Source organism: Rhipicephalus microplus, chromosome 9 (genome assembly GCF_043290135.1).
Source record: "Rhipicephalus microplus isolate Deutch F79 chromosome 9, USDA_Rmic, whole genome shotgun sequence".
NCBI classification, from domain to species: Eukaryota; Metazoa; Arthropoda; class Arachnida; order Ixodida; family Ixodidae; genus Rhipicephalus; species Rhipicephalus microplus.
In genome coordinates, this window is record NC_134708.1 from 53,969,462 (window position 1) to 53,993,529 (window position 24,068).

Consider the following 24,068-nt stretch of genomic DNA (forward strand, 5'->3'; position numbering starts at 1 on the left):
GATGGCGCGAGATGAGCTGGTTCAATGCGTGGTGCTTCCCGGAATTCATCTTAGGGCTAAAACTTTCGACTGCTCATCAAACGCAGAAATGTGCCCATGTAGGGGCATGCGTGGGGTACCCCTTCAGAAGAGGAGGGCGGGGGCGAGGGGGGGGGATGAACGTCAAAGGTTTGTCGCAACGCTCCCATTCGTACTATGTGAATGTATCTGGCTTACACTGCACCCTTCTTTAGGTGATTAGGGGGTGCCCACCCCCCCGTACACAAACACCTCCGTGTGGACGCCTACGAATGGAGTGATGCAAAAATCATCGCGCAGTGACATGTGATGTCATCATGATTACCAAAATTTACATCATTATGCGATTATTGTGATGTCACTTGTACTGACGTCCCACGATGACGCTATCATTCGAAATTGTAGCTAAGCCATATCCAAGTTCTGCTGATCACGGATGCCCTGCTGAACCAGGTTAGTGTGCCTTCGTTCTTGAAGGGAATGTGCCTTGGGGAGGCCGAAAGCTTTCGCAGGGTGGTGGTGCAGGAACAATGCATTGAGTGATAAGAAGAAAAGAAAGGAGTTTACCTTGCATTCGTCTTAGGTAACTGCGTTGGGGAGCCTGTAAGTTTCCTTCTTTTTTTTTGTAAGTTCTGCTATTGCAATTTTTCGGGTCGCAGTCTGCTAAACTACGTACTGAGTCATGACCATAAAATTGCGACAGTCTGTGCAAGCCATGCTCGCGGTACAGTTTTTCCCGCACGTTGCATACTCGATGAAGGGGAAGAAGTATTCCTTGGGGAAGTGGGTTTCAGACAGCTGCTCTGACGGTCGTTAGACTGCTGTACAAGCTCCGAAGTTTTTAGTATATCGTTTTCGCCCAGCAAAGCTGCGCGTCTGTCGAGCCGTAAAAATGACCGTTTACGCCACCCCGAGTAATGGTTACAACCCGAAGTAACGATGTTGACGCAGTATCGCGCGGAGTCTTCACTTGACCGTCTGTTCCAGCTGGGCAAAAACGGAGCAAAAGTAGACGCGGGGTTTTAAAAGTTCGGTGCACCGTCGTCTCTTATCCCGGTGATGGAATCGCAGCAGCTGAGATCTTTGTGTTGGCTTGCTGTTGCCGGGCGCGTCGCGTCAGGCCGCATTGTTTGAGCAGAAAAAACAACAACAAAAACATGAAAGCGTGGAGGTGATTCGGCAGATATCAGATATGGCATTTTAACTAAGAAATGCAAAGGTTTCGAATAGCGGAGTTAGTTGGGGCGAGTAGAACGTTGTGGCAGCTTATCATCATCATCATCGTCGTCGTCGTCGTCAGCTTGACTACGCCCACTGCAGACAAACCCCTCTCCCATAATCCACCAACCAACCCGGTCTGGTGCCACGTTACACCTGAGAACTTTTTAATCCCATCGGCCCACCTAACTTTCTTTCTCCCCCTCGTGCATTGACCTTCTCTGGGAATCCAGCTAGATACCGTTAATGAACAGCGGTCATCCTGCCTACGTGCTACGTGCCCGGCCTATGTTCGTTTCTTCCTTTTGATTTCAACTATCATGCCCTGTGACAGATAGAACCGGCTAAATTGGAGCTAAAGACGAATTATCGGCCTTAGCCCCAACGAGCGCCTAAACCTTTGCTCACAAGCTGCTAGAACTTCCTCCTGTTCAGTAAAAGTTTAAAAATGCTTCAGAATATGTCCATATTGCATAAAGTTCCGATACTGAGAGTGACAGTTTTCTTATTATTGTGACAAGTGAATTGAAAAAGATGAATACGTAGGTAGGAGGTATCGCTTTTCTTTCTCGTATAAAGATAAATCACGTTTGTTTTGTTATTGAAAAAAAAAACATCACTGCATATTTTTAGCAGCGTATTGAAAAATAGTTACCGGGACTGCTGAAAAGATGAAATTGCGCTATTTCAGCAGCAGCGACTTAACAGTTAAGCTGTGTCCTGCTGCACACTGATAACCGAAGCTGTTATTTACATTTTGATGGGAGACTGCATGAGAATATTATTTATATAATTATTATAGTAGGGGTTTATCATCCCGAAACCCGCGATATGATTTTGAGAGATTATGGCACAAAATTCTGAAAAATTCGGCCACCTGCAGTTTCTTAACGAGCGCCTAAATATAAATACGTGATATCAAGAAATTTAGCCTCCATCGAAAACGCAGCAGTTGTGGCTGGTATTCGATCTCGAGACCTGCGGGTAAAACAATTTTATACTGGGTTTTGATCTCAAAGAAAGCAGTTTAGTCGGTATTGGCATAAAGTACAGTACCATTAGGCTGCTGCTCGCAGCGTCGGAGTTTTTTTTTTTTTTGAAATCGGCCTGCCTCAAAATAACAACATAAAATGTGCTGCTCGACTAACCACCCAATACCGCAGCAATCTCGAGAATGGTCTGAAAATGCAGAAACACAAAAAAGGAAATGGGTGTAATTTCAGTACTTTCACTTCTTCGCAGTCTTCCATCGAACATTCATGCTTATTATACAGGCATAGTTATTTGAGAATGATTAATCGCAGATTGCTATTTTAATAATTCGACTTGTTAAACAAAAGAACCGTATCTCGTATCACATTTCAAGCCTGCAGTTTCGGCACTGTTAAAGGGGCCCTGCAACACTTTTTGAGCATGGTCAGAAAAGGCTGCCGATAGGTAGTGGAGGCTCCCGACAACACGCGAGCCAAATATTTTAGCGCAGCACGTAGCCTGGAATTAACAATCAATTATCAAAGTAAGCTAAAAATAGCTTTTTCTTGTCTTGACAAATCCCGGAATAAGCCCGAAAATCACTCGTAGTTAGCCCATCTACCAGCTATTGGCTTATTTGACCATGGCACGCTTGGTTGTTGCAGAGGTCGCCACGAGAGGCCGTCACTTCTCCACGCGTGCGCACACGATCGCACTGAGAAAGCCGCGTATTCAAAGAAATCTTCAAAATGAACAAAGTGCTCAAGGTCACGAGGCCCGAGTGACGTTTTTTGTTTGCCCCCTCCTTCCAGGAGGGGCAAACAAAAAGCTTCCAGCGTTTTCGTTGGGACGAGAGAAGAGAGAATGCGATTGCAGCGTGTGACAAATATTCATAACTCCGCTCGTGCTGGAACAAATTCTTAACATTTTTGTGACATTGAATTCGTGAGGTAATACGCTTTTTGAGTGAATGAACTTTATGGTTACTCAAAAAAGTGTTTCGGGGCCCCTTTAAGTTGCGTGCTGTGTGGAGCGTCCCTTCATCCACGCTCTTACCTCTTACGTCCAAGCCTTAAATAAAAAGAGTCGGAAGAAGAGTACCAAATATAATCAGGAATTGGTAAATGAGCGAAGTGAGTGAGGGAGTGAGGGAGTAAGGGAGTGAGCGAGAGAGTTATCACACACACTGCCATGGCATTCACCAAAAAAAAAATGGCAGCATATCCACGGAGTGAATCATGGACGTGGGGAGAAGCATTCGTCCGTCCAATCATTCCGTGCTTCCGTCCGTTCATGCGTCCCTCTGTGTGACCGTACATGCGTCCATCCGCCCGTCCGTGCGTGCGTCCGTTGCTGCGTTTGTCCATGCATCCGCCCCTGCGTCCGTTCATGCGTCCATCCATGCATCTGTCTGTGTGTTCGTTCGTTCATCTATTCAACACTCCAAGTACCACCATCTCGCATCTTTTCATCATATATTCCGCATATAGAAGCCCCGCCATCCAGCGGACATTCCAAGGACTGAACGAGAGGAGGCACACGCACACTTTCTTACGGCTTGCGCTTCGTGTCTGCTTCCCACCTTTAACCACCTCGAATTCATGGTATATACTAGTTCACTGTATTCATGGCACTGCGGCCCAACGCTCGCTAAACCTTTTAAAAACCAGGGAGGTTACGCCCAGCGAGTATAACGTAGCAACCTTTTCCTGTCAGATAGTGCTCAATGTACATGCCAATGGCTGCTAATGGGAAATGAGAGACAGGAGAATTCGGCTTTTACTTTCTTACGGCTTGTGCTTCGTATCTACTTCCCACCTTTAACCACCTCGAGTTCTTGGTATATACTAGTTCATTGTATTCATGGCACTGCGGCTCAACGCTCACTAAACCTTTCCAAAACTAAGGAGGTTACACCCAGCGAGTATAACGTAGCAACCCTTTCTTGTCAGATAGTGCTCAATGTACATGCCAATGGCTGCTAATGGGGAATGAGAGACAGGAGCATTCGGCTTTTAGAAACGCGCATGCTGCGAATTTTTTTTTAATGTTCAACAACGCACAGGAAAAATCCTCACCGGCACCTACTTGGAGGTCAAAGTGTAACACTGGTTACACACTACGACTATGACTACGACTACGAGGGACGAACGGGTGCCGCTTTAAGGAGCGTCGCCCCTAAATAGTAAGACCACCATGGCTATAATGTTCTAGGTCTGGCGAGCCCGCGCCGCCGATTTCCCACATACTGGGTGTCCTGCCACAGGACACACTTCTCGACTGTTGGCTTAAGCCTATTGGAATAAAAAAAAAGATTGAATGCCGGAAACTTCTCAAATTACATTTTACAAAAAGTCGATTTCAGAGTAAACTTAGAAACTAAGCCAGTAGAATGTGGTCAAATGGACGAAAATGTTAAATTTTGAGCTGGGTGTGATCTAAGAAAGGAGGTCACAAATGGAAATTACAATTTACGTGCCCCCCCCCCCCCCCCAATCGTTAAGGTGTTACAGTAGAGCTTAGTAAATTAATATTCAAACAAGGTAATACTATTCTTGTGTCAGTGCAATTGTGTTCTGGTGCTTGTGGAGTAGTTTAATTAAGATGCACAGGCAGATGGGTTGGAGGGCGGAGGGATATTGCGCGCGTGTTTGGGCGGCCCCTTCACTAAGTGGGGCAGCTCTACAGTCCCTTGATGACATCCGGTTTCGTCCACCGATGTTCCTGAATAGCATCGGGGGGGGGGGGGGGGGGGGGGGCAAGAAGAGTGTTAGAAACTAGCTCACTGGTTTTCTAAGTTTTCCGTCGCGCATTTGGCCAAATATATTCAAATCAATGTTTTTTGAGCTACATAAAAGCTACAAGAGATTCCTTTGAACATTACGCAGGTTCTTTCTATCAGAAAAACTAATAAGAGACTTTCCCTACCCCTGAAAAAACGTGAAAACGTCCTTTCAGTTTCGACGTTATAAACTGGTAAATGAGGTGACCGGAAGTTTTTTTTTTTTTTTGTGGGGGGGGGGGGGGGGGGCAAGGCACAAAGCTTGCAATCTTGAAACCGTCTATAGAGCCATTGCACGCAACCGCCTGCAACGAGCTTCGCCAGCCGTAATCGCGGGCTCAAAGCAAGGGAACGCATGACGAAGCGAGCCATTGCCGCTTCACTCGTCGAATAATAAGGAAATGCCGAACCGTCGCGGACAGCCTCCCCCCCCCGCCCCCCGGCAACCATGGTGACGTCGCGTCGGTTTCACCGTGTTCTCCGCCCAAGCGGACAGCCGAGCAGCGTGCAGTCAGCCTGTGCGTGCACGTGTTAAGCTGATGAAAGGAGCACGCGGGAGCGTGTACAGTGAGCGTAACGAAAGGTGAAGGCGGGGGCAACGATTCTTTGTTTGCGCGTCCAACTAATCTCTGCCGCGCGTGTTGCCGATAGAAGAACAGGAGATGTTCATCGACCCCCACTCGCGTTCCTTTTACCTCTCCGCATTTTCCCTTCGAGCTGGCTTGCACGCCGAATAAAAAGCGAGCAGTGCATTGTGCCCGCCATGCATTTTTTCAGTGGGTTTCTGTTTCACGAAGGCGTTGACTTTCTCGGTCGGAAAAGGTAATCATTACTTTGCGTAATTGCATTGGCTAGACGGGACTGAACCAAACTGAACAGAACTAAACAGCTGAATACAGCTGAATCGAACTGAGTGAAACCTGATTAAGCGACACGGAAAGAGACGAGATTGGACCAGACCCTATACCGTGTGATGGCCGAAGGAGTACCTGATGGCCGAAATTCGCGGCGCCTCCACTGCGGCGTCCTTTATAATGAAATGATTGTTTTGGTGCGCAGTCTCAGATATTAATATTGAGATTCGGATAGACTACAGCGCATACACAGAGTTGTTAATACACAGAGTCAGTATATTAACTATATGGTTGAAGCTGCTGTCGATCGAGCTGAGGCTTTGCCTGGAGAACGCTCGTGCACTGCTCTGCTGCGCACGCTCCGCTGAAATTGCGGAGGGAACGAAATGAGCGAGCGAGTGGCTCGCTCCGTATAATATCGCTGGCTCGCTCGGCGTGCCGTGCATGCCCACTTAGCCTTCCGCTCGTTTGCTGGGCTCGCTGAGTAGCTCAGCTGTTACTATCTAATAAGAGCACCACTAACAAGACAGCTGTTAGGCTTTTTCTTTACTAAAGTGATCAAAGTTAGAAAATGGTAGTAACAACTCGGAACCTAGGATAGACAAATCAAGCCACGTTGCGGTTATTAAGACCACTTTACTCTAAACCGAGGAAATGAGGCTACAAAGCAAGTCACGCTTAGGTATCGAATTACAGATATTAGCCCCACCGCGGCGGTCGAGTGGCTAAGGTACTCGTCTACTGACCCGCAGGTCGTGGGATACAATCCCGGCGGCGGCGGCTGCACTTTCGATGGGAGGCCGAAATGCTGTAGGCCCGTGGGCTTAGATGTGGCTGCACGTTAAAGAACTCCAGGTGGTCGAAATTTCCGAAGCCCTCCACTACCACGTCTCTCATATTCATATGATGGTTTTGGGACGTTAAACCCCACATAGCAATCAAATCAATCAATACAGATATTAGTGCACTGAGATTACAGGGGCGTACGGCGTGGTCTACTCAGTTGATGTATATGTGTAGGCTGCCGCTACCATTTACAATGAATGACTTTCTGCGCAGAGAGGTTACAGGTGTAGGTTTTGTTGTTGGAGTGAAGGGTATCGTACCGCAGCTTGAAATAAAGTTTACGGGCCTTCCCAAACTGCACTAGTTTGCGTGCGTACCGAGTTCGTGGCGAGAAGTCCTCGCCGATACCATCGCTAGTTTCGATAAAATTTCTGGTTTAAAAAAGCATGTTTGTTTTTATTTCTTTAGATTTGCCGAACTTAAGAATTGTGGGTCGATTTATGCCTTGTTTGTAGGAGCGCAGTTTTAGCACACATTCAGTAGAATTAGCACGAATAAATAGACACGTATGTATTGCAGAGATCAAATATCAGTTCATCGCTTTCTCACCCAGATTCTCTTTGCGCTTCGTTGACACTAAAGAATACAAAATAATTGCAATGGCACCGGCTTTCTGCGTCATCCATTCGAACAGGCTGTGATGAAAATTGTCTTGTTCATTCATCGATGGCCACCTGGAGCTTTATCATGTCAGCTTTGGGAGTGCTGAACGATAAGCAGTACAATTCAGTCTCTGTCCTAGTCTTGTTTTAAGTTTGTTGAATGGTTTGCCATGATTCGAAAGTGTCAGATGGTTCGTGATAACTGAGGGGGGGGGGGGCGCAAAATACAGAGCACACGAGAAAAAAAATATCTGTGGCTTTTATTTCGTGCCGCCCTCAGGCTCAGTTAAAATGAATCAACATAAACTCACACAGCATACTTTACTGTTAGACGGATTCATTTCAATTCATGAAGTATCGCTGTGTGCCTATATTGTAGATATTTCAGTGTGCTGACAAGTTTGCGAGACGAAGAACCAGAAAGGGGGCCAAGATTGGTTTCGATATCCAAGGCAAGTGTGGTACATGCAGATACATTCACAAAAAACTCCACATACAGCGGGGGCTTGGCAGCACAACAAGAGTACAACTCTTTTTTTTTTTTTCGCGAACAAGCTATGGCAGTTGGTTATTTGCATGGCACAGACGAGAGGCCAGTTAGGTCGAGCCATAGCTTTCGTTCCGCCAAGCCCAAGGTGACCTGCGAGGCTGGTTCCTTTCGCAGTGGTTTCTGGACATCGTTGATGACGTCAGGTTTTTGAGTGATGACGCTGCGAGGCCCAAAGTGACATGCGGGGGTGGATCGGAATCGTACGGTGCGTTCCACGGAGCGCGTATATACGCCCTGCAATGCGAAGGTGCAACAGTTTTTGTGGTGCTGAATCGTGGGTGTTCTTGGCGTGGCGTCCTTCTTCGGTATCGTACGGCAGCGGACAGAGGCCATTAGCACGAGAACCTCCGAAAGGACCGTCGTGGCGTGCATGCCACTGGAGGCGACAGGTTCACCGCAGCACTGCAACGGTGAGTTTACGATGCCGAAAATCTGCATGGCACAGACGAGAGGCCAGTCTGGTCGAGCCTTAGCTTTCGTTGTCCCCAAGCCCTTTATCATTCTTATTGTTATCGTCCTATTACGATTGTTGGGCAAGAAGTTCTGCCATCAATATCTAATCAAATCAGTTTCGTTTTCCATCAGGTAATTAACATATACACCTCTCATTGTCGTAATTTCCCCTGGCATTTCCACGTAGTTTGTCTCTCACTTGACAATAGGTCCCTCTATGGTTCTATCGATCGTTCGATATTGGCTGTGCAGTAAGTGCTTTCCGCCATTAAAACAAGGCAATGGTGACGACGATTCCAACCCGCAGTTCGTGTTCAGCTTCTAAATGGCGCGGTGGCTTCGTTGCCGTGGTTACCGCCTCCAGGGATCATTCAGATGCGCCGTGACAAGTTTGTGAAAGAAAGGTGCAACGTGAGCGAAGTACCTGAAAGGTCAATGACACAATAAGCGATTTTTTTCCAGAGCTGTCAGTGAAATTATCATGGAGAAACAGTGAAATAGAGTATAACTTGTGTATAAAATGATCTTGGGTGAACCTGCACTAACTGTTTTGTGCAGTTCATTTCTTCGCGATTTTTTTAAAATCTCAGGAGCGTTCTTTCTACCCCAATTCATTTTTGTAGTGTTCTTGCATTGCCCCGCCATGGTGGTCTAGTGGCTAAGGTACTCGGCTGCTGACCCGCAGGTCGCGGGATCGAATCCTGGCGGCGGCGGCTGCATTTTTGATGAAAGTGGACATGTTGTAGGCCCATGTGCTCAGATTTGGGTGCACGCCGAAAGAACCCCAGGTGGTCGAAATTTCTAGAGCCCTCCACTACGGTGTCTTTCATAATCATATGGTGGTTTTGAGGCGTTAAACCTTACATATAAATGAGTGGTCCTGCATTGTTCGCTTGTTCTGATGAATGAACTAACCAAACTCGAAACGTTCTTCATGATGCCACCATGCAAAGTTCATGGCAAGTCCATTTTAACCGGCGCCAGCAATACTCAAAACGACGTGCACTTGCATCTGCCTGTATGCTGGACCGGCGCGTGGGAACCCATTTTTCGTCAAACGAGAGATAACTCGAATGTAAGTAGAAAAGCTTTGAACGTTTTTGAAGCAATTCGTTTGAGGTATAAACATATGGTCACTTCTCGAAGGCGAGATGGGATGCCTGATGTTTTCAGACATGAAAAATTGCTGTCTAACTTTTGGGCGCGTACGTGTGTGTGTGGAGGGGTGCGTGTGTGCGATGAAGATATTGTAACGCCCCTTAATGTAAACCCGACGACCAGAAGACCGGACACCATGAATATTTCATTAAGAAATTATTTTTCGCGGTGCGCAACGAGGCAATAATTATGCAGCGAGTATTGTACGAAACAATGTTTACTCCAAGACATTTAGTAGGGAAAAAATAAATAACAGACATTTTTACATGTTCTTGGAATGCCCGTGAATCGGTGACTAGGAAAATAGCGTTTGCCGTATCGGCTGGTTGGTCGTTGCCCAGCAACCTGCCGGAACCCACGGGGGCCGATCGTCCATTAAACGAGCCGCGCCTTGTTTCAGAAAGTTAATGACTTTAGAAACATAAAGAGCTTCGAAAATGTGGGAATCTTTCGCCTTCTCGTCTTTCCTTCTTTCCCCACCTGCCGCAAGACTCCTCTATCCCCGCTCAACGCCCCAGACATTCAGTGCAGGCTCCCCTCTCATTTCGTCCGCTTCACTTGCTTCTTCGCGCTCGGGTAGTTTTGTTGCGGACTTTTTTTTTTTACATCTTGCTCCTTGCTCGGCTTGTCTACATGTTGCGTGCCAATTCCGTGCATTGGCCAATTGGCGTACTCGTAGCCAGGAATTTTTTTCCGGAGGGACACACCCACCTGTTGAAAGCCTTAAAAATCTGTAATTTTACTATTTATTCACGGTAAAACACCCCCCTCCATGTGAATTTTGGGGGAAGGGGAAGAGCGGGCCGCCTCCCATCACTGACTACGGGTCTGGCCACTGGTATTCGCGTAGCTTGTGACTCGCATTCATTTGCGCTTACTCCATGCCCTATGTTGTTTGTTACAGGACCACCAACGCTACGTCACTTACGTAACGAATTTTCTGAGTTGTACAGTCAACAAGGTCAGCACCTGTCTAGCAAGGGGGGTAGAGCTCAGTGCACAGGCAAATAAGCCTTCATTGATGGTGAAGGAAGAAACGTTGGCAAGGCGGGGATTTTCGAGCACCTTTTAACAGCTGAGTTGTTAGGGATATACATAATGTGTCTGCTCAATACGGAAAGTACCATAATCGTGAACTGGTACGCGTTTTTTTTTCATCCTGTTTTTCATATTCTGCTTATCTAACAGAACACATGCGAGACGCAGTGAAGACACAAGGTGGGAGTACGAGTACAGATGGTGAGAGAAAAAGGTAAAAATAATAATTATATTATTAATACGGGCAGTTTACCGTCCCAAAACCACCGTACGATTATGAGAGATGCCGTAGTGGAGGGTTTCGGCAATTCCGACCATCTGGGGTTTTTTAACGAGCACCCAAATCTGACCACCCGGGCCTACAACTTCCACGCATCCACCTAAATTCAGCCAACGTAGCCGGGATTTAATCCCGTGACTTTCCTGTTAGCAATTGAGCGTCGTAACCACTAGACCACAGTCATAAGGCAGAAGTCGATAGAGAGAGAGAGAGAAAAAGAGAAATACAACAAAATAAAAAAGTGTGAGAGATACCAAGACAAATTAATAGACAGGGAGAAAGAGATACAATGAATTACACAGAAGAAAATCCAGATAAGCACAGCTTTGCGTAGCACAGTATACTACCAACGGGTGGGAAAGGGAATTCAGTGTAAGGAGCAGGACAAAACTTTATGCATATAACAGTCTTGTAATGCGAATGAGTTCTGCCGAAACCCACAAGGCGGCGGAAGGGTAAAGAAAGGAAAAGGAGACAACCACCCGATTGTAGCACGAAGCCACAAGGAAATCTGTACGGATTTTCTCGTGGCTTTGATTGGGTGGTTATTTTCCTTTCATAAGTCTTGTATAATATAGTACCGAAGGGGGTTGGAAAGGAAAACGAGGCTGAGGAGTATAGAAATAAGCAGATGAAAGTGCGTAAAGCACGGCACAGTCTCCGGCGCACGCCTCTTGTAATTTTCTGCAACCGGTACGTTACAAGTATGCCGCCTTGCGTAAATCGCGCCGAATATGTCTGGAAACCTTCACCATTATTTTATAATCTTCTGGTTGGCTCGAGCGCGCGATGCGAACATTACCTTAGCTAAAAACGTACTCAGCCACCAACGTTAACAACACCGGGAACTTAGATTTCGGGTATAAAATGCCTATGGGCTTTACTGCTGACGAAATTACTCGGCGGCCGATGACTGTTTCCGCCAATATCAGTGTATACGGTGAATTTCTTGTAGTTTCACTATCAACTTGGCGGGCACAAGTTCGCCCAAGTAAAAACTTACGTACTTCTTATAGTAAAGCTTCTGTTTTCGTCATCGTTCAGCCACGTGATGATTAATAACAGCAAGGGGTGGGAAAGAAAGGGCAGCGTGAGAGCGGCATGGAGACTAGCACTACCACTTGCCTATTATTTGCCCCAAAAGAACTTAGCAACCCATTTTTACGCATGGACACCCCACGTAAACTACGTGAAAAAGCGGCTGACTGCCATTTGTCACTTATTCAGGTTTCTTGCTGGGAAAAGTTGGGGAATGTCTGTCGAGTCTATGTTACAGCTGTACAAGGTATTATTTACTGGATTTCTGCGGTATAGCCTTCCTGTTATATCTAACACGTGCAAAACAAACCTGCGCACAATCCAAAATATTCGAGCCCAAGCACTTAGAATATGCCTTGGTTTACCCCACTGCGCATCGACAGCTGAAACAATTGCCATTGCACAGGACTACTCGATCATGACGGACATCACCATTGAAACGATGCGTACGTACCTCAGGCAACATGCTAGGAATCCTTCCCACCACTTGGCAACCCTCGCTACTGAGAGGACCCGCACGAAATTTAGTGCAAGTGTCTGTGCTCATCGTGCGTCGTTTACGTCAGGTTTTACGCCTGCTGAGAAACTGGTGTATCTCCCGTGGGGCCTGACACTTCAACAAGTACGTGTTTTGATTCCAGTAATACACAAAAAATCAAATTTGCCTTCATCAGCCCTAAAACAATTGAGCTTGAGCCATCTGCACGAAATGTACAACAACCACGTGCACATATACACCAATGGTTCAACCACAGCGTCTGGTTCTGGTGGTGCGGTGGTGATTCCAGCTAGAGGAATCACTCTGCAAATCAAACTATCACATGTCACTACGTCCACAGCGGCAGAACTTGCGGCTTTGCGTGGCGCCCTAGAGTACATCAAATCCCAAAGACCGAGTAAATGGGCTGTGTTTTCTGACTCAAAACCAGCCCTACAGAGCATGCAGTCAGTCCTTCGACGAGGTTGCCATGAAAAATTAACTTACGAAGTTGTCAAGCTTGTTCACAACGTCACAGAAACAGGCCACGAGGTCAAGTTTCAGTGGCTTCCTGGCCATTGTGGGATCAGTGGCAATGATTCCGCAGACAACGCGGCTCGCACATCGCACCAAGAAGAACACACCCTTCCGACTCCTTTGTAGAGGACTGACGCTGCAAAGCAACTTCGTCACCTGGCACGTAGTCTGAGTCTGCAGGAGTGGAACACCCCAATCATTAGACATACGAGACTATACCAAATAAACCCTCGACTGGAACTTCGACCTCCATCCGGACTTCGTCGACGTGAAGCTTCACTTCTTTGTCGCCTTTGGTTGGGGGTTGCCTTCACAAAAGCAGATAGAACCCTCATCGGATTGACCGACAATGCGGAACGCGATGTCTGCTGCACCAAAGAAGACATCGACCATCTGATATGCCGTTGCCCTCGATTTGCTTCTGAAAGACAGAAGCTTTTGGACGCATTGCGACAGTTGGACGATCGGCCGCTCTCTGTGCAGATGCTCCTGGAACACCGTCATCGGCTTTCGTCGGCTTAAAAAGCAGTCAAAGCTGTCCTGTGCTTTTTGAGGACTACAAACCTATGTGACCACCTTTCACTTTTGTGTAGTGCCACCGCTGCATACGCGCCAGCCGATTGACTGACAATCCTCCTTTTTTTCCTCTCTCTCTCTCTCTTTTTCTCTCTCGCTTTCTCTTCCCTTTCCTCTCTCTCTCATCTTTATGCCCCCTTCCGATTCCCCCAGCGTACGGTAGCAAATTGGGCATGTGCCTGGTTAACCTCCCTGCCTTCCCTCTTGTTGTTTATCCCCCCATTTTTACGCAGAAAAAAGGAAAGAAAGTTAAACGCGTGTTACATTGTTCAGCACCGGGACACAGTGGGGAAATTGATTAGGAGGACATCGTGGTGGTCCCACAAGTTTTCACGTGCCTTAAGCCCCATTTCGCCTTCCCTTCCCTTCCCCCCCCCCCCCAGATGATATCAAGAAATACTTCACATTGGGCAGGTTGGAGCGTTATAGTCTCGTATTGCCAGTTTGAACACGAAGAAAAAAGACAACAGGCGAAGAAAGGACAGACATGCATCAGGATGAGCTCTAAACTTCCAACTTTTCTTGTCGGAAAGCTAGCAAGCAGCAAGCTTAACCATCATCCCGTTGCCTCTTCATGTTCAAACTGAGCTGCGCTATAGCAAGGCTGTAGATGAAACTCCCTTGTAAAGGCGCAATCTAGTCCGACCAAGTAATAAAAAAAATGTCCCCACCTCCCCGAAGGGAATTGTGGGGAAATGTGAATGTATTGCGCAGCCTCCACGATGGCATTTTGCGCTTGAGAACAGAGCATTAGAAGAATGTTTTTTCAGGGCGGAGCTTTTTATAACGGCATTTGTTTGTCCCTTGTAGCCGTTATAGTGTGTAACAAGTATAACATTTCGACGTCCAAGGTGGTGCCAGTGAGAGATTTCTTCTGTGCGTTGTTGAACAATAAAAAATAGTGCTCAATGTACATGCCAATGGCTGCTAATGAAGAATGAGAGACAGGAGCATTCGGCTTTCAGTTAACGCGCACATTGCAATCACCATTAGCAGCCATTGGCATGTACATTGAGCACTATTTGACAAGAAAGGGTTGCTACGTTATACTCGTTGGTTGTAACCTCCTTAGCTTTAGAAAGGTTTAGCGAGCGTTGAGCCGCAGTGCCATGAATACAATAAACTAGTATATACAATGATGAACTCGAGGTGGTTAAAGGTGGGAAGTAGATACGAAGCGCAAGCCGAAAGAAAGTAAAAGCCGAATTCTCCTGTCTCTCATTTCCCATTAGCAGCCATTGGCATGTACATTGAGCACTACTTGACAGGAAAGGGGTGCTGCGTTATACTCGCCGGGCGTAACCTTCTTGGTTTTAGAAAGGTTTAGCGAGCGTTGGGCCGCAGTGCCATGAGTGAACTAGTATATACCATGAACTCGAGGTGGTTAAAGGTGGGAAGTAGAGCTGAAGCGCAAGCCGCAAGAAAGTGTGCGTGTGCCACCTCTCGTTTAGTTCTTGGAATGTCCGCTAGATGGTGGTGCTTCTATATAGGGAATGATGCAGCGGGGTGTCGGTTCAACCCGCTGCATCATATATGCCCAGGAATATACGATGAAAAGATGCGAGATAGTGGTACTTGGAAAGTTGAATAGATGGATGAACATACACACAGACAGATGCATGGATGACGCACGAACGGATGCAGGGACGGTTGCATGGACGAATGCAGGGACGGACGGATGAACAGACATACGCACGGACGGGCGGATGGACGCATGGATGGTTACACAGACGGACGCACGGATGGACGGAAGCAAGAACGAATGGACAGACGAATGCTTCACCCCATTCTCCTTTATTCACTCCGTGGATATGCCGCCAATTTTTTTTCGTTGTTGTCTTACACTGTGCAGGCAATAGCACCGTTTGCCACACGTGGCGTTCTTCTGTGGCGAGAAACGCGGTATGCGTTTTCAGATCTAGTAGCTAGCATTGAGCTAGCGTGCACGGTAAAAATACTATAAAGTGAATAAAACAAACAGCGTTCTCAGCTCGGCGTTGGTGTTTCACAGCAGTGTCTTGAGAAACACCCAGCCAGCGCCTCTCAAATTCTTGAGAGGCGCCCAGCCAGCGAACGGCCGACAGTGAAGCGCGAGCGGACGAGAAAGGGGGGCACAGAGAGGAGAGGGCGAACGGTGAGAGAAGGAGGAGCGAAGCACTGCGTAGGGCCTTTAACTTCGCTTACCCTCCCCTAAACTCACTCGCAACACATGCTCCTGCTGCTATGGGAGAGGTAAAGCACGCGTGCCCGCAGCTGTTGCTATGGGAGACGGAGTGAGAGCGAAAAGATAACACCTGCCGGCGCTCGGGTGCCGTCGCGGACGCCGCGGACAACGCTGGATACTTGACATAACCTGACTATGAATGCCTTCGCATTACAAAAAATCTGCGCCACCCGTCCATGGTCTTGCCATAAACTGCAGTCATCCTCTTTGAAATGATCGGAGCAGTCGAGCTACCACAATGAAACAGCTTCTGTACAATCGTTTACCCTCATTTGAAACACTGGCACGTACCAATTCTGTAACATTACTTTCAAAGGTCACGGCGGAGGTGTAACGGTTCTGGTGCTTGGCTGCGTACTTCAAGGTTCCAGATTCGTAAAATCGACGAAAACAAACCTCTGCAATCTAATTAGAAGAAAAAGAAGGTTGTTTTAAGAGCGAGTTCTTAATTAAAGGTTTCTTTCTGCCAGGTATTGCGAACAGTAATTATCATCATCCCGGCAAAGGTACTCGCTCGCTTCCTCCTCGCCAACTCCTGCTTCGCTCTCACTGCACCTGCACCTACTTGTCCGGCATAGAGTAAAGAAACTGATGGGCGAGTCTGCTAATGAATAAAAAAATCCGCGCATCTGCACGAAGCGAATCAGGACGATTGGACGAAGCACAGGGGAGTTGAATCATCCTCCCACTCGTGCTTGTAGATGAGTGACAACGCTTGTGTACAATATATACAGGGTGTCTCACATAACTTGAGCAAAGAATTTGAGAGTGAAAGACACTTAGGAGGCGAATTGAACCAAACGCATACTAATCGCACTAGTCAGTAGTTACTCTGGCTATTTTTTTCATTTCTGCCTATACTAAGAAAATATTAATTGTTAGTTATCTATCTTTTTAAATTATGGGCTGGAAACCCCAAATTTAAACACTGAGATGTAGAACACTTTCAGATACCACCGACTAAATTGTTTCTTGTAAGATACGTCTCGTGCTGTTATTTTTTCCACGTTGTAAAGAAAGCCCGCAACATGCGAAAAGAAGCCATGTGACAGACCGTGAGTGCCCTGTTTTAGTGCTGCTATAGGCTTTCTTTACAACGCTGTTGGGGGAGACTGATGGTTAGGTGGGCAGATGAGATTAAAATGTTTGTGGGTATAAATTGGCAGCAGCAAGCACAGGACCGAGTTGACTGGCGAAACATGGGAGAGGCCTGCAGTGGACGTAGTCAGGCTGATGATGATGATGTTTTATTGGTCAAGTTCTGAATTGAATTTTTCCTTCAATATTACTGTTTGTGGTTTGTGAAATACAGAGCCAATGGCTCTTCGTTGGAATCTAGCCTCACGTTGGCAAATGCGAAGTATATGCGCATTTTCTTTATATTTTGTTACTTGTCAAGAAGCGAGTCTCACAGGTACTTCAACCACGCGTGGTTATGTTGTTTCTTGGCTTGACTGGACATTTGTTCGTAAGCTTCCGCTTTAAGCTCACGTTAATAGCGGCGTCGTCAGGCATGCTGCTAGGAAGGCATCGCACCGTTTTCTTAAAGTCTATCTGGACGTTGACCCCTTGACCTTTGTTTCTGTATATACTGCCCATTGGTGTGCGTTAAACGCCTAAGGCTCATGAACAGGAACTGCGCAGGGATTAATCGCTGCTTCTCGAGCTCTCACACCTCCGGGATAGCTTGCTGTCTGCGTAGTCGAAGAGCCGCCGTATTCCGCGCTCCCACCTCGTCTCCAGGCTCACTTGTTTTCTGTGTCGGCGTTGCCTATCGCGGACGAGATCGAGCACGTTCACGTGCGTATTCATCCGTCGCAGAAAGAGCTTGTGTGGTGTGCAAAGCGCATATTCTTCATTGTTGTCAGCCACAGCACATGCGTACACAATGCCGTACAGATGTGTACCGGGGCCCCGCCACGGTGGTCTAGTGGCTAAGGTACTCGGCTACTGACCCGCAGGTCGCGGGTTCGAAACCCGGCTGCGGCGGCTGCATTTCCGATGGAGGCGGAAATGTTGTAGGCCCGTGTGCTCAGATTTGGGTGTAGGTTAAAGAACCCCAGGTGGCCGAAATTTCCGGAGCCCTCCCCTACGGTGTCTCTCATAATCATATAGTGGTTTTGGGACGTTAATCAATCAATCAATCAATCAATCAATCAATCAATCAATCAATCAATCAATCAATCAATCAATCAATCAATCAATCAAACCAGATGTGTACCGGGTACTTCACGTATCAACAGAATGACGTTGCGGCATAGTGGGAGAAGAACGGCTATTTGGGCTAGTTGGTCTGTTTTTTCTAGCACCTTCGTGCTCGCGCTGCAGCCCTTATTACCATAGTGGGAGCTTTCCTACTTCACGAAAGTTACACTGGGCCTATAGCCGGTACCCTGCACGCGCTGTGCCGTACGACAGAGAAGCCTGCAACCCAAGGCGCTTCCCCCATTAAATAACGTAACATCGCGTAACTAGTCACGTAACATCACATAGCTACCCGCGTTACTAAAATCACATAACATCACTCAACTACTCAGATTACATAATTACGTAACGTCACATAACTACTCGCGCCACTAAACATCACGTAACATCCCCCATCGTATAATCATGGGATAACACATAGTCCAGTGACTAAAATCAGGCACTATCGCATATTAGCAAGTCAAGTGACATGTCCCCACCATGAACTACGTAACAGTGATTCAGGGGAGATGTTCCCGCCCAAAACCAAGAGAAAGCCAGTTACTTGATTAAAATCACTTCACATAACAGGTAGGCACGTGAGACGTCCAGCGAAGTCTAGCTGTATCTAGCTAACTTAGCCCACTTATCGTTAATTCGCTAAACTTAGCAAAAGTCGGCTAGGTCGAACCCTATCTCCACTGTTGGTGCCATGCTTGCGCAACTACAGTGCAAGCTAGGACTTCTTTTTTTTTTGCCATTTAGTTGTCTCAATACACAAGGGAAAGTGCGACTTTTTTATTTGCCCGGAGACGATGCTTCGCCGTCACTCTGACAGCTTAAGCGCTTGGTGACGGCGAAGCACGCCTCCCAATTAGCGCCGTATCTCCAGCTTCAATGGAACTTTGTTCCATACAGTGTCGCCTTTTCTCTTCGGCTGCAGCATTGAGAAACCAGCCCTGTAGCCAAAGCGTACGCTCTTTTTGCGTCTTTGATGTGCACGAGCGAAGCGCGTCAATGAAGCTTAGGATGTCGTTAAGGTCACAAAACGTGACGTGAGTGGCGGCGTAGCGGCGTTATTGACGTACGCAATCCCAGGCTGCCTGCCAAAGCCATTATTTTCGCCGTAGTACGCACGTACGCAAGCTCAAGTACTCGCTTACGAGTTCGCAAGCGTGCACTTGGTAATAAACGTCTAAGGGACATGACAGAGGTGATCAGGCTGCGTTTCCGCTCCGCTTCAGAATACATATTTTCTGACTAATGGTTTAAGGTTATAGGACGGTTTCCGATATGGACAGTTAGTCATTATACTATGAGCGCCATTCATTACTCAAAAAAAATTGTAGTGCTATATGTATACATTTGACTTACACACGAAGAGAAAACCTGACAAGACGGGTGCTGTCATATGTACTTCTCTTTATGTCTGCGGGTATTGTAGTGCAACAGTTTAAGTTAAAATTTATCACAAATTTATCCTGCAACAGATTTAGTTAAGCGTCATCCTTTACACTTGTGAGAATGCACCTCCACCATGATTCTTCCAGAACTCGCACCCGAGAAATATTTGTTGCCACTCACACGCATGTAGGCTCGGGCGTTTTTTTTAGAGAAAGGAAAAACAAAGTGCATGTTCTCGCCTTTTTAAACTACGACAAAGCGTCGTAGTTTGCATTGTTGAGTAACTCAGGGGATGAATTGCAACTCATGATTGCGGAGTTAGACAAGGAGAGCAGAAAGGTGGGTCTTAAAATTAATCTGCCGAAAACGAAAGTAATGTACAACAACCTCGGAAGAGAGCCACGCTTCGAGATAGGTAATAGTGCACTTGAAGTCGTAAAAGGACTATGTCTACTTAGGGCAGGTTATAACCACGGAGTCGAACCACGAGATTGAAGTAACTAGAAAAATAAGAATGGGGTGGAGCAGATTTGGCAAGCACTCTCAAATTATGACAGGTAGATTGCCACTATCCCTCAAGAGGAAAGTATATAACAGCTGTATCTTGCCAGTACTTAGCTATGGAGCAGAAACCTGGAGACTTACAATGAGTATTCAGCTTAAATTGAGGACGACGCAGCGAGCAATGGAAAGAAAAATGGTAGGTGTAACCTTAAAAGACAAGAAGAGAGCAGAGTGGATTAGGGAACAAACGGGGGTTAAGAATATCATAGTTGAAATCAAGAAGAGGAAATGGACATGGGCCGGGCATGTAGCGCGTAGACAGGATAACCGCTGGTCACTAAGGGTAACTTACTGGATTCCCAGAGAAGGCAAGCGGGTTAGGGGGAGGCACAACGTTAGGTGGGCAGATGAGATTAAAAGTTTGCGCGTATAAATTGGCAGCAGCGAGCACAGGACCGGGTTAACTGGCGGAACATGGGAGAGGCATTTGTCCTGCAGTGGACGTAGTCAGGCTGATGATGATGATGATGATGATGCTCAGTTCCACCGGTGCCCCTCGATTCCACCGTCTATGTGATCAATCGTCACATAGATGGTGGAACCGAGGGGCAATCGATTAAGAAACTTGCACCAGACGCAAGGTTTTTGAACGGGGTAGTTGCTGAAGATCTAAAATAGCTTACAGCGCACTGGCTCTAAGACACGGACGAACAAGACACACAATACAAGCGCTGGTCTTCATGCGTCACTTCATCGTCCGTGTCTTAGAGTGCGCTGTAAGCTATTATGAACCTGTTAGGCGCAACGGAGAGTCAGAAGTACATCTCAGTGCGTAACAGAAACGCTCAATCTGCGCAATAAATCCCGCCAGGTGCTTTTAGCCAGTCATACGTTTTGCGAACCGATCTACAACTTTCTCACTGAAATTTATCTTCGTTTCTTGAAAAGGTATTTAATAAACATATATAATTAAATAATATTTTAGAACACAAAAAATGGTCTGACTAACTCCAGGCAACGGTGAGCAACATGCATTTGGTCGCGTCGTGATTACGTGTTCCCGCAAACTCTGGCTAAAGTTACGTTGAACACCTTGTACAACAACGTGGCGACGTCGTTATCTGGTGGTAGATGAATTTGTACCGGATTCGTGGTCACGTCTTCATATGGCGATAGAGGAACTTGTACATAAGTTTCATAAGTTTTTATGAGTGAGCTTCTTAATTATCATTCACTGCATGGATTCGGCGTGATATTAAATACGAAGCATTTCTTAGCGAACTTCGGCGACTTTGAGCGTATTTATCCATCTATCTAGCCACCTACGACTTTTAGCTCTCCTGGCCGTTTCAATAATGGTATCGACACCAAACTTGGTATGACATAGCATGACTGTATGAAAAACATATTTGACTAGTCATGACATACAAATCATGAAGTGTATGTCATGAATGTCATAATTTACGTATAATGGTCCTGCAGCTTTTGCGGTGATTTATAGTTCACTTATCATGTTGAAAAACTGGTATGGTATGGCATGATTGCATGCCGAACACAAGAGACAGACCCTAACTTGAAAATCATGACATGCGTGCCTTGTAACAACATGACTCATGACGCGCTCGCGGCCGTTTCGCTAGCGTCACATATACCAAATTTGGTATTACGGTACGCGAATGGATGACGAAGGTATGTGACTGATGCAAACATCATAATCATCAGATGCGTGTCATGTAACAACATGACTACATGCCACGCTCATGATGCCCTGGCGGCCGTTTCGCTGGCTTCACTTATACCAAATTTGGTATTACGGAACGTGAATGGATGACGAAAGTATGATACTGGTGCAAGCATGATAGACATGAGATGCGTGTCATGTAACAATATGACTACATGCTACGCTCATGATGCGCTCGCGGACATTTCGCTAGCTACACATGTACCAAACTGGGTATTACGCGACGCGTAAGGGCGACATAGGTAAATTACATATCCATCTTTATGCCCCCTTCCTATTCCCCCAGCGTAGGGTAACCAACCGGGCATGTGCCTGGTTAACCTCCCTGCCTTCCCTCTTGTTGTTTATCCCCCCCCCAAACATGATAATCATGACATGCATGTCATGTAACAACATGAATACATGCCACACTCATGATGCGCTCGCGTCCGTTTCACTAGCTTCACATATGCCAAATTTTGTATTACGTGACGCCAATGGATGACGAAGGTATGCAGCTGGTGCAACCATGATAATCATGAGATGCGTGTCATGTAAGAACATGAGTACATGCCACAACCAAGGCGCCAATACATTCCGACGTGACGCAGTGCGCGTGCTCGCCGGTGTTAATTTTGTTGCGCCAGGCCGGCGTTACCACGGCAGGCACCGGTCCTTCCATCACACGCTGCGCTGCGTTGCTTTGACGCATGCGCGTTTCAGCGCGTCCGGCGTCCCTCCGTCACGAAAAGAGGGAGACGCAGTGTTGTCTGGGTAACGCACCGGCACGAATTCAGGAATTTCGCGCCGGTTGCCGTCGGGCCGCGCCGACGGACGCTGGTGGCGTCGGTCGCGCCTGGCGTCAGACTATAGAGTGCTCGCGTTTTGCTGACGTAGCGCCGCTGTGCCCAGCGTGCGCGCACGTTAACGCTACATTTAAGCATATTGGGCCATTCAAGATGGGCTCGCGGCCATTTTGCTACCTCTATACATATACCAAATTTGGTGTTACGTGAGTTCAATAGATGACGAAATATAGAACTGACGCAATCTTGATAATCCTGACACGCGTGTCATGTAAGAACATGACAACATACCACGCTAATAGCTTGCTCGAAGTCATTTCGCTAGCTCTACATATACTAAATTTGGTATCACGTGACGTGAATAGATTACGAATGTAAACGACTGATTCAAACGTGATAATTATGACTCGGAAGTCATGTACGGCATCATTTACCTCCACCTCGTAAGATTGTGCTGATTTTAAAGTGACATATCAAGCTATTTTATTCGTGCTTCGCATATCGTCAATTCCCACTGTACCTGGGATCTGCGAATTTTATTAAAATCAAGTGGCCATGCCACAACTTGGTTCGCTCTTTGGTTTGCTCCGCCAATATTTTCGCAGTGCGCCTGTCTTTCACGTGCGAAAGACAGTCGTGCTGACTGCTTTTCGCTCAAACCGTCAATATATACCCCCCTCATGGCGCGAATTATGGTGCACTGTCTACGAATGTGTCAAATTCACATGCCGTACTTTCAAGCCACTTGGTATATCAAAAAAAAAAAAATTAAAACGCAGAAATGTGCTGTTTCGTGACAGTTTCAGTAGTAATTTAGAGTTACTACATAATAAAATACTCCATTATTCTGTGGACAGTCATCCCATTTGAGCACAAAAATAATTAAATTACGGGATCCACATGTGTATTTATTTATTTTATGGTTAAATTAACTTCGAAAAGAAAGAAAAGTACCAATCTGTGGCGCTGTTCCTGGAATGCGGCACGCCAAACATTGTAATGCCTTTACCAACCATACTGATCCGACACAGTCACACGCAGCACACTGAGGTAAAGTCAACGCTTATTGACTGTGCAAAAGGTTCAATTCGTTCAATGAGCAACGTACTTTTCTCTCCTTTGGGTTACAGCTTTACACAACTACAGTATAAAAAAGTTGTGTACACATGTATTGCCACCACGGCTGAAGCGGGTATATTCAATGAATATACATACTGCGCATATTAGGAGTTCAAAGGACTGTCGTCAGTACCTGTAGTAGTCTAATATGAAGTCCGCAGAGGCACCTCCCAGGCGACCGAAGCGCGGCTGTCCGATTGCTCCGCGACTAAAAATAGTCCCGCTCGGGCACTCAGCAATGTTCTTCGAAGGTGGCGTTACCGGCCATCCTTTTCGTGACGTCAGTCTGGAGTGTTAGCCCCCTGGTGGGAAGCTTGTCTTCATCCGTCCTTGAGGAGGAAATGCCGCAGACTTCCTAAAGTTGTATTTGATCATCTAAAACGTTACGCTTCTCTGAGCGACGATGTCAGAGTCTCCGATGAAACTTACCGGGACGTTCACGTTGCTTACCTAACTCCAGTGGAACAAACGTTTATGGAAATGTCAACGGTTCGAAACTCTTGGAAAATCCGATGGAGGCGGAAATGCTGTAGGCCCGTGTGCTCAGATTTGGGTGCACGTTAAAGAACCCCATGTGGTCTAAATTTCCGGAGCCCTCCACTACGGCGTCTCTCATAATCATATGGTGGTTTTGGGACGTTAAACCCCACAAATCAATCAATCAATCAAACTCTCGGAAAAGGCTTCACGTCCCGACGAGGAGTAAA

At 46.7% G+C, this 24,068-nt stretch overlaps 1 protein-coding gene across 2 annotated transcripts in view; it reads left to right on the plus strand.

The window, feature by feature from the left end:
- LOC142771803 (uncharacterized) overlaps window positions 1–24,068 on the plus strand; it is a 479,046-nt gene that overhangs the window by 194,711 nt on the left and 260,267 nt on the right. The window contains exon 1 of one of the 2 annotated variants that reach the window (XR_012886162.1): window positions 7,866–8,252. The exons of the other annotated variant lie outside the window; for it this stretch is intronic. The gene's annotated coding sequence lies outside the window, so the exon portion shown is untranslated. Of the gene's footprint in view, window positions 1–7,865; window positions 8,253–24,068 lie in introns of those variants that run through there. 2 annotated transcript variants of the gene reach the window in all.